At 37.9% G+C, this 17270-nt stretch overlaps 1 pseudogene; it reads right to left on the bottom strand.

Moving 5' to 3' along the window:
* The window catches only part of LOC131598399 (protein RAE1-like), a 38823-nt pseudogene extending 21828 nt beyond the window's left edge, over positions 1-16995 (bottom strand).
* Positions 16996-17270: the final 275 nt, after the last annotated feature.

The following is a 17270-nucleotide window of genomic DNA, read 5'->3' as shown; positions in this document are numbered from 1 at the left end:
TATTAGAGCTCACCGGACAGCTTCAAGAAGAACAGCAGATCAACACATTCCTGGGGGCAAAGAGAAAGCGTCCATGGGAGACCTGAGGGATCATTCATTTCCTTTATTTCTGTTTTGTAAGCCCAAATGAGGCAAAGAAAAAAAAAGCAAAAAAAAAAGAAATAAATTGTTTAACTAATGTTTGTTTCTTCTTTGTTTTAACAAATCTAAACTCTAAGATCCTTGAAAACATTGCACACACATTTCATTCATATACATTGCACACACATTGCATTCATATACATTGCATTCATTACATTGCATATACATTGCATCCAGTCATACACATTGCATAACAGGTTCACATGACGTATTTCTCATCTTCTCGCTGTTTATTTCAGTCAGAAGAGATGGAATCTAAAATGAGCATCAAGAATCTCGAAGAACAGAATGCCCAAGTTCAAGTGGCAATTCTGGAACTGGCAAAGGGGCAACAAGAACTGAAAGCCCTGATAATCAAGAAGAAAAAGAAGCCCAAAGGATCTGTAGGCTTGAGTCACCTGAAAAGGAAGATCAAAATCCCAGTCAAAAAGTTCAAAAAGCCACCGATCCCTGAAACAGTCGGTGATGGTGAACAAGAAGACAATCAAAGCAACCAGGGTTCTGCTAAACCCTCTCTCTCTTCAAATGAAGAAGATGATCATTCTGGGGACGAACCGGATGATGACAAATACCAACAGCTGGAAGACCGTATGAAAGCTATGGAGATACAAAAAGTACCTGGTTTAGATTTCAATGATCTGGGGCTCATCTCGGATGTTGTTATCCCTCCAAAATTCAAAGTTCCTGTCTTTGCAAAATATGATGGAGTTTCTTGCCCGAAACTACATCTGAGATCCTATGTGAGGAAGATACAACCTCATACAACAGATAACAAATTGTGGATTCACTTCTTCCAAGAAAGTCTGTCGGGTACACAACTCGAGTGGTACTACCAGCTGGAAAATACCAAGGTTCATACTTGGGAAGAATTAGCTGCTGCTTTTTACAAACAGTACCAATACAATGCTGATCTTGCGCCAACCCGTACTCAACTAAGGGGCATGTCTATGGGACCAAAAGAAAGTTTCAAAGGATATGCACAAAAGTGGAGAGATATGGCTGGAAGGGTTCAACCACCCTTATCTGATCGCGAACTAGTCGACATGTTCATGGGCACTTTAACTGGCCCTTTCTATAGCCATTTGCTGGGAAGCTCATCATCAGGTTTCACTGACCTGATACTGACCGGAGAACGTGTCGAAAGTGGCATTCAAAATGGAAAAATTCAAATAGGTTCCTCCTCTGGTACTACAAAAAGGCCCATCAGCGGGAGAAATGAGGTCAATGCAACACAAATTCAGAAAAGTCGCAAAAGTGAGCAGCATCAATCTGTAGGGGCAGTTCTGATCTCCGCATCTGCACCTCAAAAAGATCAACAGCCAAAATATACGCATCGACCAGATGCACCAAGAAGAAATTTCACCAGAATCAACATGCCAATCTCTCAGGCATTGCAGCACTTGCTAAAAGCAGATCTGATCACATTAAAAGGTCCTCCAAAGAATGTCAACACTTCCTCTCCGAATTATCGCCCTGATGCGACATGTGCCTATCACTCAAACTGTCCAGGACATGACGCAGATCACTGCTGGGCCTTGAAAAATAAAATACAAGATATGATAGATGCTGGGGAAATTGAGTTCGATCCTCCAGAAACTCCAAATGTCATCACTGCACCTATGCCAAAGCATGACAAAACTGTTAACGCTATCCTGGACACTGTTTACATCTATGATGTGAACGAATTATCAACTCCACTCTGCGAAGTCAAAGGAAAGCTAATCCAAGCTGGTTACTTTCCAGGGTGTGACCCCGACTGCTTTTATTGCTCATACCTGCCCAATGGTTGTGAAAATCTGAGGATGGGAATTCAAAAGTGGATGGATCGCCGTATCATTATGTTTGAGAGGCTCCCTTCTATGGACGTGTTGTGCGAAGTCTTTGCAAACGGGATGAGAATAGAGGATGCCTCAGTGATCTCCAGCTTACCATTCAAAATCTCTGCCAAGGCTCCATTCAAAATTTCTGCTACACTCAAAGTGGCATCAGTAGTCATTGCTAGTCCAACTCCATTTCCATACTCCTCAGACAAAGCTGTCCCATGGGGATACGACACTAATGTTTATGTTCATGGAGTTAAGCAGGGTACCTCGACTGAAGAGGCCGCAAAGTTAACTACTCCAACTGTGGGTAATATTGTGGGTACCAGCAAGATCACGAGAAGTGGAAGAATCTTTTCACCAGAAATTTCTCCAAATGTTGCTGCTGGTCCAGTCCGAGTCCCAGTTCCTAATCAAGATAACAGCGCTCGAGGCAAAGAGCCACAAGTTGAACAAGTTCAAACCCCGGTGGAGATCACTGCTGAGGATCCATCAAAGCAAGAAATGGAGGAAATATTGAAAATCATCTGCAAAAGTGATTACAATATTGTTGAGCAACTGGGGCACACCGCTTCAAAAATCTCAATGCTATCTCTGCTAAAATATTCAGAAGCTCATGCCAAAGCTCTGATGAAGTTCCTTAAAGCTGCGCATGTGCCTCAAGAGATCTCAGTCGACCAATTTGAGAATTGTGTTGCCAATCTAACCGTGAACAATGGTCTCGGTTTCTCTGATGTGGATCTAACCCCTGCTGGAAAAAATCACAACAAAGCCCTACATATCTCCATTGAATGTAATGGCACCACTTTATCTCATGTGCTAGTAGATAACGGTTCTTCTTTGAACGTGTTACCGAAAACAGTACTAGAAAAGCTTGACTTCGAAGGAATTGTGTTACAACCAAGTGATGTTGTGGTAAGAGCCTTTGACGGGTCAACAAGAACGGTATACGGAAAAGTGAATCTCCCAATCAGAGTGGGTTCTCAAATCTTCGATTCTATCTTTTACGTAATGGAAATTCACCCAGCCTACTCCTGTTTACTTGGACGCCCTTGGATACATGGGGCAAACGCTGTAACTTCTACCCTGCATCAGAAGTTAAAATATCCAGTAAAAGGAAAGATTGTCACAGTCTATGGCGAAGAGGAATATGTGGTTAGTCACCTAAGCAATTCCAAATATGTTGAGTTGGAGGACGAATTCATCGAAACTCCATGCCAATCATTTGAGGTGGTCTCCCCAGATGTCTCTACCACCAAGCATATTCCTGCTACTCCAACTACAACTATGGCTTCTCTCAAAGATGCCAAAGCCATGATTGAACAGGGTGATTGCACAGTATGGGGACAGCTTCCCGATATACCCTACAAGTCTGACAAGCTAGGCCTGGGCTATGATAGTGAAGATCAAAAGAATGATCAAGGTCCTCGTTCTGGAGGATTAATGTCACACTTCGTCAGCCAAGAAGTAAACGCTATTGAAGATGAAGGAGTGTTCTTGAACCATATCATTCAGCCATATCCAGATGAGATTCCACCCATTTCCATGGGAATGTGGGATGCTGTGGGAGAACCAAGTGACGGGTATAATTATCAGTATACCGCACCTCAGAATTCTTATGTTGCTATGGAAGACATTACCCCGACTGGATGGGGTGATCAAATTGAAAATGACGAAAGTTTCACAAGTCCCGTCACTGAGCAATATCAAAATCCACCCAAAGAAGTATGGGACACGCTAGGAGAACCCAGCGGCAAATATGACTATATGGTGAAATATTCCGCTCCTCCGAGCTCACAAATTGCTATGAAGGACATTGTCCCAACTGGATGGGATGAACATTACGATGACAATTTCACTTTTGAAGAAGCCAGGGAAATACCAAATAACGAGGGTTGCTTTCTGTCAGCATACACTCCTCATCAGGATGCACAATTCTCTATTCAAAACATCATCCCGACTGCATGGGACGGCCTTATCGAGCATCTTGCTCAGCCAACAGAGATATCTCAGCCTGGGCTCTCGTATCCAGCAGAGTATATCACTTATCCCGAAGGATCACCGGCTCATTTTCCCACTAATGAAATCAATGCTGTGGAAGATGAAGAAGACAACTGCAACTGGAACAGCTGGATACTCCCTGCTCACAACAGTGGATTGAACAACTGGAAAGCTGAGGATGTGATCTCCTTTGACCAGGAGTAAATGCCATTTCCTGTTTTCTTTGTGTATATTGTGCAAAGATAAAAATGGTTCCTGAACAATCGAACCATGAGCCTGAAAGCCGTGTGCCTTGCCCAAAGCACACTGGCCCTTCTATAAGGGCTTATCATATCATGATCATGTGCATTCAATAAAATCATGGGACGCTTGCATATTTAAAATTTTGTGATCCTTTTTCTTTCTTTCTTCGCTTTCAAATAGCTATGTTTTTTCTTCACACACACTCACATAACTAACATGCAGATTCACATACACTCTGGATCCAGTCAACAACGATTCTGCTATTGCCCGTCATGACTTTGAAAGTCCGATCTACCAAACTGAGGACGAAAGTGAGGAAGATTGTGAAGTGCCAAGAGAAATTGCAAGGCTGCTAGAACAAGAAGACAAGGCCATACAGCCTCACGAGGAGCCAATTGAGGTCATCAACTTGGGCAGCAACGAAGAAAAGAAAGAAGTCAAAATAGGGGCTGATTTAGAACACAGCATCAAGCAAAGACTGATTCAAATGCTGCGAGACTACGTCGAGATATTCGCCTGGTCCTATGAAGATATGCCAGGCCTTGACACGGACATTGTAGTTCATCGCCTGCCAATCAAAGAAGGTAGCATTCCAGTCAAACAGAAACTACGAAGGAGTAGGCCTGATATGTCAAAAAAGATCAAAGACGAGGTTGAAAAACAGTTCAATGCCGGATTCCTAAAAGTTGTAAGTTATCCTCCTTGGATAGCTAACATCGTGCCTGTACCTAAAAAAGACGGGAAAGTCAGAATGTGCGTGGACTACAGAGATCTGAACCGGGCAAGCCCCAAAGATGATTTCCCTTTACCACACATCGATGTACTGGTTGACAATACCGCACAATGCAAGGTATTCTCCTTTATGGACGGATTCTCAGGGTACAATCAAATCAAGATGGCACCCGAAGACATGGAAAAAACAACCTTCACAACACCCTGGGGAACCTTTTGTTACAAAGTAATGCCCTTTGGTCTGAAAAACGCAGGAGCAACCTATCAACGTGCAATGGTAGCGCTATTTCATGATATGATTCATCAAGAAATAGAGGTGTATGTCGATGACATGATTGCAAAATCCAACACCGAGGAAGAACATCTGGGTCATTTACACAAGTTGTTTGACAGACTCAAGAAATACAAGTTGCGACTGAACCCAAATAAGTGTACCTTTGGAGTAAGATCCGGCAAACTCTTAGGTTTCATCGTCAGCAGCAAAGGTATTGAGGTTGATCCCGCCAAGGTTAAAGCCATTCAAGAAATGCCTATACCTCGTACCGAGAAACAAGTCAGAGGATTCTTGGGACGTCTAAATTACATCGCCCGATTTATTGCCCACATGACTACTACTTGTGTGCCGATCTTCAAACTGTTGAAGAAAGATCAAGTGGAAAGGTGGAATGACAAATGCCAGTTAGCCTTTGACAAAATCAAAGAATATCTCCAAAAACCTCCAATCTTGTTGCCACCTGTGGAAGGCAGACCTCTGATAATGTACCTAACTGTGTTAGAAGACTCAATGGGGTGTGTACTAGGACAACATGACGAATCCGGCCGAAAGGAGCACGCAATCTACTATCTTAGCAAAAAGTTTACCGATTGTGAAACAAGATACTCACTACTCGAAAAAACTTGTTGTGCCTTAGCTTGGGCGGCTCGCCGACTAAGACAGTACATGCTAAATCACACCACTTTCCTAATCTCCAAGATGGATCCCATCAAATACGTGTTCGAAAAACCTGCTCTCTCTGGAAGAATAGCGAGATGGCAAATGATCTTAACAGAATATGACATTCAATACACTTCACAAAAAGCAATCAAAGGAAGTGTGGTAGCTGATCATCTGGCTCATCAAGCAGTGGATGATTATCAAGCATTGAACTTTGACTTCCCAGACGAAGACATTATGCTAGTCAATGACTACAAACAACCAGGACCAGAAGAAGGACCCGAGCCAGGATCCCGGTGGACTATGGTTTTTGACGGAGCTTCTAATGCACTTGGCAATGGCATCGGAGCTGTGATCATTTCCCCCGCAGGAGGTCATACACCATTCACTGCCAGGTTATGCTTCAATTGCACTAACAATATAGCCGAATACGAAGCATGTATTCTGGGTCTTAAAGCTGCAATCGATCTAAGAATCAAATTCCTGGAAGTCTACGGAGACTCGGCCTTGGTAATCTACCAAGTCAAAGGGGAATGGGACACGAAGCACCCGAATCTAATTCCTTACAAAGAATATGTGCTGAGTTTGATTCCTTACTTCGAAGAAATCACTTTCGAACACATCCCACGCGAGGAAAATCAACTAGCTGATGCTTTAGCTACCATGTCATCCATGTTCAAAGTCAGGTGGGACAACGAGGCGCCTATGATCACCATTTACAGGCAAGATGAACCATCATATTGCAATGAGATCAATACCGAGGGAACAGAAGAAAAACCATGGTTCCATGAAGTAAAAAGATATCTCGAAGCTCAGGAGTACCCTGAAGGGGCATCCATTAACGACAGAAAGTTTCTAAGGAGATTTGCTGCCAAATTCTTTCTAAGCAATGGAACCTTATACAAACGCAACCATGACTCGACTTTACTTCGCTGTGTAAACAAGAAGGAAGCAGAACAGATCATGAAAGAAATACACAATGGTGCCTTCGGTACTCATTCCAGTGGACATACAATGGCTAAAAAGATCCTTAGAGCAGGTTATTACTGGTCTACCATGGAAACAGACTGCCATCATCACTCCCGAACATGTCACAAATGCCAGATATACGCTGACAAAGTACATGTACCTCCAGTTCCATTAAGCGTCCTGACGGCTCCTTGGCCTTTTGCAATGTGGGGTATTGATATGATTGGAGAAATCAAACCTACTGCCTCCAACGGACATCGCTTTATCCTGGTCGCTATTGACTACTTCACAAAGTGGGTAGAAGCAGCTTCATTTGCTTCTGTTACCAAGAATGTGGTGGCCCGGTTCATCAAATACAATCTCATTTGTCGGTACGGCATCCCTGAACGGATTATCACGGACAATGGCACAAATCTAAACAACAGAATGATTACTGAACTTTGCACACAGTTCAAGATCAAACATCATAATTCTTCTCCATATCGACCAAAGATGAACGGCGCGGTGGAAGCTGCCAACAAGAACATCAAGAAAATCATACAAAAAATGACAGTAACCTACAAAGACTGGCATGAGATGTTACCTTTTGCTCTTCATGGTTATCGCACATCTGCGCGTACTTCAACAGGGGCAACTCCATTCTCCTTAGTCTATGGTATGGAGGCAGTTCTTCCAATTGAAATTCAGATTCCTTCCCTAAGGATTATGAAAGAAGCCAATCTAGACGAAGACGATTGGATTCAAACACGGTTGGACCAGATAAACTTGATTGATGAGAAAAGGCTCGCAGCTATTTGTCATGGTCAGCTATACCAAAAGCGTATGATCAAAGCCTTCAACAAAAAAGTCAAAAGTCAAGCATACCAAACTGGTGGCTTGGTTGTCAAACGCATCATCTTACCACAAGGTGATCCCAGAGGCAAATGGACTCCCACCTACGAGGGACCATTCATAATCAAGAAAATATTCTCCGGCGGCGCCATGTTGCTTACCACCATGGATGGCGAGGATTTCCCACACCCTGTGAATGCTGACATAGTCAAAAAATACTTCGCTTAAAAAAAAAAAAACAGCTCGCTAAGTTGAAAACCTGAAAGGGCAACTTAGGCAAAAAATGAGCGTCTCGGTGGATTGAAAACCCGAAAGGGCGGTCCAGGCAAAAATTAGAGACTAAACAAATACTATCCCGGTAGGCTGAAAACCTGAAAGGGCAGCCTAGGCAAAAGTTAGGGAATGAAGCATACAACTATGTTCCGTTCAGCTGCCTACTCACCATCAAGATTCAACACCTCAAAGACACCGATCAGTCCAATCACTTTCTTCCAACAAGTGAGGGATGAGATGCTCGAAGACAGATTGGCAATAGCAGAATTGAAACTTGACTGGATTGTTTTCACATAGCTATTTATCTTTATAAATATTTTCCAAAACTTTATGACAGTTTCCTACTTCTAGGATTGTTGTCTCCCTGTGCTAATCAGCCTATCATGGCTCTTTTTCAAAAATCAATGCAGCTTAGGCTCAAAAATCACTATTTTCACTTTTTCTGTTTTAAATACGTAAACGTCCCAATGATAATTCTGAATGAACATGTGCATTTGAATATGATTGATGTTTACCAGGAAAAACAGGAATAGCATTCAGGAAATGTCCCAATTATCTGGACATCATTCCATCAGAAGAAAATCCCCAAGAGAAACGCATTTCTCAGCAAATTCCTCAAAAAGATTTTCTCTTCAAAAGAAGTCTTATCCCCCAGCAGGGTTGTTCCAGATTACTATCTTCAGAAGGTGTGATCCCCGCACCCGGACTTGGTCAGATAGTGCATCGGAGGATTATGCATCTTCCTCATTCCCATTTGAAAGGGCATCAGAACTTCCAGCTACCTTTCATTCCCAAGTGATAGTCAAAGATCCTTCAACAGAGTACCATGGTTCTCAAAGAATTTCCCCAGCCGAGGGTACTCAAACAAGACAAAAGATCATCAACAATCACAATATAGTCATATCCAGATGACTGACGGAAATTTATTTTCCCAAATAGAAGCTTGACATCATATTCATACATCACATATCATCATATTCATACATCACACATTCATATTCATATTCATACATCATACATCATACATCATACATCATACATCATACATCATGCATCATGCGCATATTCATACACATATTCATACACAACATAACATGCATATTTCTCCTTTAGCTCGAGAATATCTCACATTACATGCATCATAAACATTGCATATCACTAACTTGATTTTTCAGGTAGACGGATATCTTCAACAAAGATGTTCTCAATCACATGCAGTGTTCACCTGAATTCCATGAACGGTTCTCTCAGATATAATCAAGCCGAAGATTCATTCTGATCACTTATCAACTCAAAAACAAACATCGAAGATCTAAAGTTGATACCTCAGACGGTTCCAGAACGATCTAACATCGCAGATCTAAAGTTGATACCTCAGACGGTTCCAGAACGATCTAACATCACAGATCTAAAGTCGATACCTCAGACGGTTCCAGAACGATCTAACATCGCAGATCTAAAGTTGATACCTCAGACGGTTCCAGAACGATCTAACATCGAAGATCTAAAGTTGATACCTCAGACGGTTCCAGAACGATCTAACATTGAAGATCTAAAGTCGATACCTCAGACGGTTCAAGAATGATCTAACATCAAAGATCTAAAGCTGATACCTCAGACGGTTCCACAATGATCAACTTTCAAAATCTAAAGCAGGAAAAACTTTGGACAAGTTCCGTAGCAATCATCCTCCTAGACTTAAAGCGGTAACCTTGGACGGTTCCGAAACAGTCAACACAAAGACTTTCAAATCCTTCATCAAGATATAATCAATGGATTCATTCTGATGAACAAACCATCAACCCATTTACCAGGTGGCATCTGAAAGCCCATCTCAGGTAATGTTCCAATCTGCCAACAACATTTCGCAGACGACATTCAAATGCAACTTCCAACATCTCTTCTGATCAAGGTAAGTGCAAATTTTCAGGGCATCTAAATATTCAATCATCTTCTACCTTCAGATTTCAGACAATCTCTTCAGGTTTAAGAAGATTGAATAGGGGCAACTGTTATACCCCAAAATTTGCCCGCATCTTTTTTCAAGAAAACTCCAATCTGAAAATTAAGAGTCTCATATAATCATGGATTTTTATTTCAACAAATATCCTGACATATGAAATACTTAGTTTTTAGAATTTTTCTTATACAGTAATTTGGCTTGCAGTTGAATTTATTCTTACGCAAACGCCAAATACTGTTTATTACTTCACACATGCTATTTATTTATTTACAGATAAATAGTACTGACACAATTGGTACAGAGTTAAAATCTTTTTGCAGGCGCAGAATCAGGAAACTCAGACTGTACTGGTAACAAGTAGATTATTATTATCTTTTGTTTCCCACTAATTTTTGTACTATATTCCATTATTTTCAAAAATCTTTTCAAATCTCTTTTTCAAAAATCAAATCCTAACTTTATTCTCTACATCTCTCTTTTTCCCAACACTATCATACACTTTCTTTCAAATCTTACTTCCACTCAAATTTTCCTTTTGTACGGAATCACATCATTCCCCAACGTCTCTATCCTTCTTTCCACTCTATAAATACCTCTCATTTTTTCATAAAAATCTCACATCAAATTCTAATTCATCTCTCAAATTTCTACTTCATAATCCATCCTTTCTTCTTCCCCGACAAAATGGCGAAGCGGTGGGAAACGTGTTTTCTTATGGTCATCACCATTGCTACGGTGATCATGTCTTTCTTCTGTCTACATAGCCCGGAACACTGTGGACCTGGGATGCTTATGCTCCCAATCATCTACATGTTACTATTTGTAGCATGGGTTATCAATCGTCATTCTTAAAATTTGCCGTATTTCTTATTTCTTAAATGTACCGTTTATTCGTACTGTTCAATATAGTATGTAATATTTGTACTGTCAGTATTAAATGTTGTACTATTTGTCATAATATTGCTTAATTACTCAGATAATATTTTGTGTGTTTTCTGCCAGTCAAATATTCATTTTTCTGTGCATTAAATGATTTTCAGGGTTATTATCGGTAATTTTGCCCGCATACAGTAAATATTAGTTATTTATTATGTCTGTGTTTTTTTAACAAGTCATGTAAATAAACTTTCATTTTTCACATAAAACAAAAAACAAAAACAACAAAAAAAAAAGAAAATTAACTTTGACTGTTGATTTTTCACTCTAACTGCTACGTCAATACCTGAACAGTCAGTTGACAGCCAAACTGCTGGCAGTACAATTCTCAGTGTTTTGTACCATCAATCAAATCAATCTTTTACAATTCAAAATTCCAAGATTTTTGTTCTAGAAGTCTTCTGAATATCACGCGATTAGCAGAGACTCAACACTGCACAAAAATCAGGTACGCTTAACTGTCTCCTACACAAACAGTCCCTGACTAGGGTTTTCTTGTTTTTACAGGAGAAACAAGTTTTTGAGACCTCAAATGGATTTCATGCACATCCATATATCTCAAAGTACCATCATACAAATTTTCAAACTTCAATTCACTCAGACGCACCGTCAGCAGCTCAAACAGTCAACAGACGACCCGTTTGACCAAAAAGTCAACAGACAGTCAAAAATGAAATTTTTTGTCAAAGTCCATATTTTGTCAAAGGATTCATCATTTGATCATTGGATGATCATAATTCATCAAGGAAAGATCAAAAATCAACAAAACCCTAAGATTCAAAATTAGGGTTTTTGCCTGAAAAGTCAACTCAACTTTGACTGGTCATAACTCTCTCATCCTTCATCCAAAAAATTCAAACCAAAGCTCATTTTGAAGGAAATTAAATTATCTTTCAAATGCAATTGATCCCATGGTCATTGCATTCACCATTTGAAAAATATGACCAAAGACATTACAGGTCATTTTCAAAGTCGACAAAAAGACACTTTTTTCAAAAGGACACACAAGGAGCATCAAAAATCATTTTTACATGAGACCAAAGACATTGGTTAGAGGACTCTTTTAGGTTTCCAAAAAGTGCAAGAACTCCTTCATATGACAAAAATTGAGGGATTTACACCTTGTTGAAGTTGGCTAAATTTTGGAAAATGCATAAAACCAACATTGCTCAAAAATGCATTTTTTCCAAATGGGGCCAAGTTTTCATGGTTCAAACATCATTACCATAATATTATGGGCCTCCCACGACCAAGACAAGGCCCACTCCATTTTTTATTCATTTTTGGTTTAATTTTATCACATATAAGATTAAATTAAAAAAGAAAAATGGATGGATAAAGAATAGCTTACAAACCAAGCATGACTCATCAAGAGAATCATTCAACTCTGCCCCAAGCCAAGTACAAACAGAAGGAGGGTGGAAAATCAAGCCATGGTGGCTTAAATGCAAAGCTACTCATGTTGAAAAAGTCAAGATTCCACAAAGCTAATGAATGCTTCTTAGCTTCACTTCCAAGCAGCTCTTGGCCTATAAAAGAGCTATCATACTTCAGCAATCAAGGAGACACGAGTTCATAGCCAGTAGAATGCTTGTAACATATTTGTAATAACTTGAATTTTTCAAAGAAATTTAAAATTCGAATTTTAATTTCTAGCTCGTTTCAGTTCAAACTAAACACTTAAATACAATCCTCAATCATCATTGAACATATCCCAATCAATTTCAAGCCTTGAAGCACTCAGAATCATCCATTATACCTCACGGTTTGTTCAAACTAAAACCAACTTATATCTCATAACACACGCATATCTAGCAAGATGTAGATATATATTTGAACTTAGTGTGGTGTGTAGATCGTTTCTGGAAGTTTAATTGAGCTTTGGATGCTTGTATACGAATCTACCATTTTAGGGTTTTCCAGCTCAAATTTAGGGTTTTTAGTTAGAACCAAAATCAGAACAAATTAAGAGCATGGTTGAATTCAGTGGAACAAGACGAATCGAATGGACATATCGCGCCAAATTTCTTTTCAGGTTTACCCCTATTCGCTATTTTGCAGGTCTGAAGCTCATCAATTACAGCGCTTTTTTCATAAAAGCGCTATTAAAGGTCCTGGCAAGAGGTTGAAGACGATGAGGTGTCCTCACCTCATTGTACAGCACGCGCGCGTTTTTTTTAAATTAACCTTTGGTTTCAGTGTTTGCAGGCGTGTCACAAGTGGTGGACCCTCACAATCTGAGCCATCAGATCTCATTTATTAATTCATCCAACGCATCAGAATGAAGCCCTATACCATGGACTTTATTTAAATACCACACTGGATCATTAATTATATATTTCTATTTTTATTTTAATTTCTTTGCAAAATTAATTAAAAATAGTTTCAAAAATCCAAAAAATACACAAAAAATATTTTTAAGTTTCTAAAATAATATTTTATTTTCTGAAATAAAAATATTTTATAATTTCAATATTTTGCATAATTAATTAGTATATATTTATATATTTGCTTTTTAATTATTCTAACCAATCAAAAAATCATAAAAAAAATTGTTCTTTATATAAAATATTGTTTATATATTATAGACTAATTTTGTACATATTTTGAATAATTTTCTCTTTAAGTTTTAATTATTTGTATAGTTATTTGTATAATTATGTATTAATTAGCTTAATCAATTTCAAATCAATTTCAAAAATTCCAAAAAAATTAGTTTTGTTTTAAAATTAATTGACAAATATTTTGTACATATTTTAAACTTAATTTCTAGGTTTAAATCTATTTTCATCTTTTTTCTTCATTTTAATTTAATTAATCATGCATTAATTATAATTAAAATCAATCATAAAAAATCCAAAAATATGCCTTTTATTTTTCTTGCAATTTAAATTCCTAGATAAATGTATAGGATGTCAAAATCATGTAAATAGGCTTAGTTTACATTTCCTGCACAATCGATGTAATAGCGTAGATTTACTTTCCGCACTTTACATTTCCGCATTTTAATTTCCAGCAAATATAAACTGCGTGTATGTCAAAGATAAAATTGAACCGTTAGATCACTAACTTCAAAGATAAAATATCTGAATCCAATCACAATCATACTTGCACCTTTTAAGGTAATCCCTTCTCATTCTTTTCAAAATCAAAGTCAAAATTCTACTGTTTCGAGTACAAAATCGAACCTTTTGTTTGTATCCGGTGAAAGGATAGATTTTTAAAGGAAATAGGATAAAGACCTTACAACTCAGGGTAGACCTCCTAGTTTGCTTGCTCAAATCAAAACAAACAAAATTCTCATACACTGTTGTTTTTCAAAACAAAACTTTCCAAAAAGACAATATTTTGTATACATCCAAACACGGATCATTACGAAGTTAACGTTCTTTTCAAAACATCTTTCGAAAGATAAACAAACATTTTGTATACATCCGCACAAGGATCATTACAAATTCAATTTACAAAGGTATTTGAAACCACATATGAGCATTCTAAAGCAATTGAAAAGTGATCGAAAAACAAGTGAGCTAAGCAAACTTAAGAGCCCATGGATAACCATGGATACAAAGGGTGCTAACACCTTCCCTTTGTATAACCTACCCCTTACCCAGAATTTCTTAAAGGTCTTTTTTCTGTTTCTTTTATAAACCTTTCCTTAATTGGATAAAATAAAAGGTCGGTGGCGACTCTGTGAATTTTCAAAAATGCGAAAGCATAAGCGATAAAAAAGAGTCAGTTCACGTATCTCTCCCGCTCAGAGGTATGGCCCGAAAAACGGAGGTCCACAGGGTTCTGCGCCGACTGATCAGAAAAATCTAAATGAAGATGAATTTCCCGACCCGGACTGATTGTTAATTTAAGTTAGTTTTTATTTTGTTGTTACTTTTGATTTTGAATTTTGTGTAAACTATTAATTAAATTATAATTACATTATTTAGTAATATTTGATTTATAATTTTAGTTTCTTAATTTTTATATTTTAGTATATTTAGTTTATTGAATTAATTTATAAATTTTATTAATTTTAATATATTTAGTTTATTAATTTAATTTTATAAATATATATATATATATATATATATATATATATATATATATATATATATATTTGGTTTTTAAAAAAAAAAATATTAGTGACGTGATTTCCATGTCACTAAGTAGTGACATGAAAATCACGTCGCAACATAAAACATATTAATTGCGCTTTTCATTTACTCCTAGGCAACTTTAGTGACGTGATTTTCATGTCACTACTTAGTGACATGTAAATCACGTTGCAACTAAAAATGCTTTTTCTGACCCAAATGCTGTTACGCCTGCTCTGACTGAAAGTGCAGGAATCTCTGGTCCAAACTTTGCGACGTGATTTTCACTTCACTAACTAGTGAAGTGAAAATCACGTCACTAAAAGTTGCCACATTGCCTCCTGCGACGTAAACTATCACGTCGCAAATATTGGTTTGTGATGTGTTTTTTTGGTTTGTGGCGTGATATTCACGTCACTACTGAGACTTTTTTTTGTAGTGATAACTTCATAAAGACAGCCAAAGGTGGAAAGAAAACTGTATTGTTTTCTAGATTGATACATAGTTAATACAGAAATTGTAAGGATTCTAGAATAAAGGGAAACTAGTGCGGTTAAAGTAGTTATTAATAGTTAGGGTAATTAGTTAGTATGTTGGTTAGCAAGTTAGGTGGTTGTTCAGGTGGTTAGTTTGTTATGCGACTGTTAAGCCTATTAGAAAGTCTTTAAATAGCCTTCAGTTGGTATGAAGTACATACACAACTCTAAGGAAGCATTAGCAAGTCTTTAAACATGATGTCCTTCACACTAACTCTCTAACTAATACAAACTAGCAAGGAGTTACTTATCATGTTTATATCGGCCATACAAAAAACTATTGTGTTTTGGAATTACATAGATTGCATTCAGACAGAAAATACTGATGAAGAGGAAAGTTTAGGAACAAAACTAGAACCTTGACTCGCTGTTTACTGTCCTCATCTCAGAAATTAAACGCCCCATCAGATCCGACAATTGCAAAAGTGTGATGCACCTGGACACAAAGACATCAATTAGATCGTATATAAAAGAATATAAAGTAAACAAAATTTAATTAATTTTGATATTATGAAGTGTATTACAGGATGGAAACTTAGAGAGTTGACTGAAAATATGTCACTGCTTTCTCTGTGGCATTTAAAAGTAAAATTCTTGCTCGATTGCGCATCATCAAGGTGATGTACTCCAACCCTTTCCTTCTATTGAGCCCACCTACAGAGAAAAAAAATAGTTAATACTCAATAGTATCAGTATAGAAATCAGTGTGTATATACCAAGGATGTACGTGATAATAACACCAAGAAAAAACCTAATAGCATAAAAACGCAAAACAAATTAAAATTATGGTTTTTGAGTTTGGCTTGAGTTTGTAATGTACAAAACAAATGCAACATACAGTAATGTGAACATAAAATTCAATTTTCACACCCTATATGATTCTATCTCGATAAAAAAGGCCTCGATGTTGTCATTATATAGTATCAGTGCAAAATTCTTCTAGCAAATAATGCAGTGATAACCCAATTGTCTAAAGAGTGCAATATAGTTTACCAAATCAGAGCATCACAAACTTTAAAGCCTCTTCACAACATGCACATAAACGCTCCAATACAAGTGGAGAACTGGCCCACATCATTGCATTGATGGAATAAAATAAAAGGGTAACAATTAAGATTGCAGACTTCTATAACTGTACTTGAATGTGACTGAGGAGTGAATACATACCAGAAAACCTTCTTGGTCTGGAAAAGCAGCAACACACCTTGTTTGATATTTCAAGCGCGATACTATTCTTTTGTACTCCGTCTGTTGTGAATTCCACACAAGTTACAAGAAAGACAATTAAATCATTATTTATCGAACTCAATAGCTCATCAATTATTAAAAATCAATAACTCAACATCTCCGGTATCCACGCAACCTCTTTGATGAGAGCATCATGCATCGCAACAGTCACCGGTTGCCTATCAATGGCTGAAGGAAATTCCAGAAACCAACTAAACCAAGTTCAAAATCTGTCAACAACAAACCAAGATTGTGAGGGCAGAGTCATTCGCAATAGCAGACAGATTCCAAGAATCTCCATACCTGCACAAGTGCTTCAAGAAGAAACATCAAATTCACACAACTATCAAGATCAACCTGCTCCCACTGATGCACCAAATTTTATGCTGTATGAGGATGATGAAATTCATGCACCAGAGCAAGCACTTTCCAGAAGTCTTCTTGGTAAATTATTACAGAAAAACCCATTCACAGAGGTTCTAGGCAGCAAGCTTTGGCAAACATCTGGTGCAACCCGATGAATATGGAGATTAGAGAAATAACATAAGGCATCTTCCAGATTAATCTTGAAAATGA

This window comes from Vicia villosa, linkage group LG4 (genome assembly GCF_029867415.1).
Source record: "Vicia villosa cultivar HV-30 ecotype Madison, WI linkage group LG4, Vvil1.0, whole genome shotgun sequence".
In the NCBI taxonomy this organism is placed as follows: Eukaryota; Viridiplantae; Streptophyta; class Magnoliopsida; order Fabales; family Fabaceae; genus Vicia; species Vicia villosa.
Note: the sequence above shows the minus strand (reverse complement) of the source record. Positions and strands in the feature narration are given on the sequence as shown.